Genomic DNA, 4724 nt, shown 5'->3' with positions numbered 1-4724 from the left:
TGAGAGATATTTAATAAAAAATATTTGATTAAATATTCGTTTGATTATTTGATTCGTACTTCGCCTTCAGTTATTGTTGTCCTAAGTCACCCTAGGTGCCGTAGCCGAATGGAATTTCTGCGACGCGAAACGAAAACGAAACGCCTCGAAAGGTTGTTTTCGCGACAATAAGCAAGAGCGATAGAGATAGATATCTACGAGCGTTTCGTTTCGTGAACGTTTCGTGAGCGTTTGTGCCATTCGGCTACGTACCCAGAGGTGCAAAGGGTCTTCTCGAGCTCGCGCCACGCCTTCCTATCTTCAGCGACCCTCGTGGCCTCACTCCATCTCAACCCGGCCGCTCGTAGCTCATTCGACGAACCGCTTCCATGAGTGTACACTTGCACAGGGCGCCCGGAGCCACGGCTTGCATTTTGCTGTTTCCAGCCGAAGGCAATGGTTGCGTTACTCCACCAGTACTGACAGCACTACCTGGGATTAGTTGCTCAATGGTCCCCAGGCTTCCATGAGCCGTGGCAAGAAGCCGGGAAAACGCAAAGAAGGTGATAATCCGTTTACGTTATATTTGCTGTATTTTTGTAATCTATATATATATATATATATACAGGGTGTAACAAAAATGGTGGTGATCCGTTTAAGGGCGTATTCAGTATCGTATTCTCATCAGGAAAAAGTAGGATAAAAATTTTCGCAAAAAATTTTTTTATCTTTGTATGGAGATTCGACCGATTCGCGCGGCCCGGCTCATACAAAAGTGAAAATTTTTTTAGCGAAAAAAAATTTTCTTCTACTTTTTCCTGATAAGAATACGATACTGAGTACGCCCTTAAACAGATCACCACCATTTTTGTTACACTCTGTATATATATTTGTAAAATAAAGTTAGTGTGCCCTATGATATTTTCTAATTAGGTAAGTGGTTAAACTCACTAAACCCTTATGTTTTTCTATCAAAACTTTGGTTTTTAAGTCCGCATTTTTTAGTAACCAGATTTGCTTAGCCGTTTATAAGTATGTATAACAATTATTCACTCTGTAACAAACATTTTCTTCCATTTTTAGCCTAAATAATGAATCAATTGAAACCTTATCAAAATCGTCCTATATATAAAAACAACGAACAACATAAACATTCGTCCTTTCGTTTCTTACATCGTCGATTAAAACTAAAACCGTAACATTACTGACATAATTTTCCACACTGGAGGTGCATTACCTATCAATCTCTAAAACAATAGCTGTTTTCACACTCTATATATAATAAAACTCGGCGCCATCGAATAAAACCGTCAATATTATCGTTATCTTACCGTTTGAATTCAATACAAGTTTATTTTCGATCCCGGCAGCTCTGTTTGAGAACACATTACAGTGATATCGCTACGTACCTACTGCGACACAGTTTAAGTATTCGTACGGAGAGTCTGATGCGTATAGAGAATGTGTTAGTGTTCGTAGAATGTTTTTTTTAATACTACATTGGTGGCAAACAAGCATACGTTCCGCCTGATGGAAAGTGGTCACCGTAACCTATGGACGCCTGCAACTCAAGGAGTGTTACGTGCGCGTTGCCAACCCATTAGAAACTTGTATACTCCCTTTAGCTGCCTATTAAGTTAAGGAGGGTTCGGCTTGCTGACGACTCAAAGGACAAGAGACGGAACAAATAAATTAGTTCAGTAGGTCCTTCGATCGCCAGTTCATCGCACCGTCGTTGAGCTCTGGCAGGAACACGACACTATGAGTTGGGTCTAGTGCTATTTCGCTGCGGTCTTCTGGAAGCCGGAAGTACTTCTCCAGTTGGACTTTGCTCCAGATTCGAGCGAGATGATATCCGCTGTGCTGATCTATCGGATCGTACTCCATAATTTAGTGAGCAATAGTTGTCCATGCCAACTTGTCCTATTTTCATTAATTTTACACCTGATTTTATTAACCAGAGTTCGGTTAAGTCTCTCATTTAATCCATTAGAAAATTGGGCTTTTACTGCCGTAGGTGTGTTTTCAGTTTCTAAATATAATTTAAATTCTCATGAATTTATACCTGGGTACTGAACAGATGAAATCATACCAATTTTACTACCCTGATGAACTTTTTGCACCAGCTTTATAAAATCACTGGCAGTCTGTGTTTTAGATGTCAAGATAAAGGCATTACATGCCTTGTGAAGTGATCCACAAGTAAATGCAAATATGTTTTTGTAGAGCGTTAGCCACCAAATCCACCAATAGTGTCTATAGATACTATTTCAAATGGGAATGTAGCAAGACCTAAATGCGACATTAACCCAAACTAAAATTTTCCTCAAGATTTATTTTTTATGCATGTTTCGCAGTTATCGCAAAACTCCCTGATATATTTTTGCTACATAAAAAGGTTTGATCTTGTTTGCCATTTCTTTAATGCCTATATGACAATAATATCAATGTGTCTTTTCAATTATTATCTTTTTAAAATTCTTCAGTTAGTATTATTTTATCTGTTTTTCTTATATTTTTATAATACAATTTATCTTTTAACTTCAGTTTGTCTCTATTTTGTTTTATATCTTCATTATTATCTTGATCATATATTAAATCTTCTAGAGTGATAAAGTTTACTATGTTAAGTAATTCATCTTGATTTTAACATGGCTCTAACATCTAACCGGATTTCTGCTTAAATTATCCACTTCTACTCGTATATTGTATTTTTAACCCCCGACGCAAAAACGAAGGGGTGTTTGTTTGACGTGTCTGTCTGTCTGTCGGTCCGTCTGTCTGTCTGTCTGTTTGTTTGTCTGTCTGTGTGTGTGTCTGTCTGTGGCATCGTAGCTCCTGAACGGATGAACCGATTTAGATTTAGTTTTTTTTTGTCTGAAAGCTGAGTTAGTCGGGAGTGTTTTTAGCCAGGTTTCATGAAAATCGGTCCACTATGTCGCGGTCGGGGGTTTTTTCAAAATTTTAATTTTGTGGTTAGGTTATCCTGGAGAGTAAACTACATAAAAATTAAACTGTGATAGATAGTATGTTAGGTCTCCTAATTCTTCAACCGTCCTAGCTTTTATGTTCATCTTTTCAAGAGGTTTATGGTAGGAAAATGTATGATCTCTTCGGCAATTTTTTGTGGTTGTTTCAAAATCGCGCCTATGCCTTGGATATATATGGTGTAAATAATTATGTATCGGAAGATCTGGGTCAAAGATGGCTAATATTAGGTTTTGAACATAACAGTTTTTTTATCGTATCAAAGGATTCTTGGCATTTTTCTGACCAAACTCTCTAATGTTACTGATATATTGATAACGTACTTTCCGTAAAAGTTTATTTTACCCAAAAATTTAAGAACATTTATTTGAGTTTTTGGTATAGCCTCGTAGCGCCCACCATACAAAATTTTTGCTAGGGAATTTTGATTCTTATTGTCCTTGAGATTGAATTCAATTTCATTTGTTCGAAAAATTTTAGAAACAAAAGAAATTATATTTTATTTGTTTACATGAAAGTTAAAATTCCATTGAAACCAAATGTACTTCAGAAAGTACATTGGGCGCCAAGAGCATAGGAAAATCTTTAATGGCAATTAAATTTCCTTTCAGTGGATATATTGTATTGTTTTGAATTACATGGCCTAAATACTTTACCGAATGTTGTGCGAAATTACATCTTGAGGAGAATTTCAATCTAATGTCTTCCTTTGATATAGCCTCTAATAGCAAGGACAAATGTTTTATACGGCCTGCGAATGTTCCCGAAAAAAATAAAATATCGTTTATATAATTTACAGTAAAATCTGATAATCCGTGTTTTATTATAATACTCGCTGAAAAATGCTGACAGACTCGCTGAACGGGAGACAAGTCCATTGGTAATGCCCTTCTCGAGTGACAAAAGCAGTTTTTTCCTGGGATTGGCCTTCATAGGGATTGATCAAAAAGCTGAGTTGACATCTAATGTTGAGAAAAATTGCACTTTCTTGTTTTTATCATTAAGTCTTCAATTAGGGGAAATGGATGTGATTGAGGAACTATAAGGTCTTTTACTACAATATTTATCTACTTGTAGGTCAATGTGAGCCTCATAATCTTTTACTGTATCTATATCGAACCTATCTTTTTCAAAAGGTGGTTTAAATCTATTAATCAGTTCATCTAATACAGATTGCTGCTGCGGAGTCAGATAGCTCACTGCAGCATCAAAATTGTCAACATCTATGTGCTCATTGAAGTTTATTTCATACATGTTTTTTGTTTCATTTTGAGTATCTTCCTTTAAATTTAATCTTTCTTCTATTCTGAACCTGATACACAAGGATACATTGTAGCTTTCTCGTTTTGTTTATTTTTTTTCACTGTATTGTTTTTCTAAGATCAGTATATTTTGTGTTGACGCTAAATTATCTTATGCAATCTAATCCAATCAAGAAATCATGGTCAAATTTATTTTCATCTATTACAAACACATTAAGTTCATATTCCATATCAAACATATTTATATTTAAAGTTACCATTCCTATAGGATAGGTTTTTTAACGCCATTGATCGTTTTCAGGAAAGCAGTAACACCTGTTTTATTTTTTGATTCGAGTAAAAACCCCATGATATGATAACTCGTTCTGTTTTTAATAAATAAAATTAAAACATCATCGTTCGCCTGCCCTTATCCCATTCATTTGGGGTCGGCGCAGCATGTCTTCACTTGCTTTCGCTTCACATCATCTCTCATACAACCCATCCACCTTTTCC

The sequence above is a fragment of the Leguminivora glycinivorella genome, chromosome 5, assembly GCF_023078275.1.
Source record: "Leguminivora glycinivorella isolate SPB_JAAS2020 chromosome 5, LegGlyc_1.1, whole genome shotgun sequence".
Lineage (NCBI taxonomy): Eukaryota > Metazoa > Arthropoda > Insecta > Lepidoptera > Tortricidae > Leguminivora > Leguminivora glycinivorella.
Note: the sequence above shows the minus strand (reverse complement) of the source record.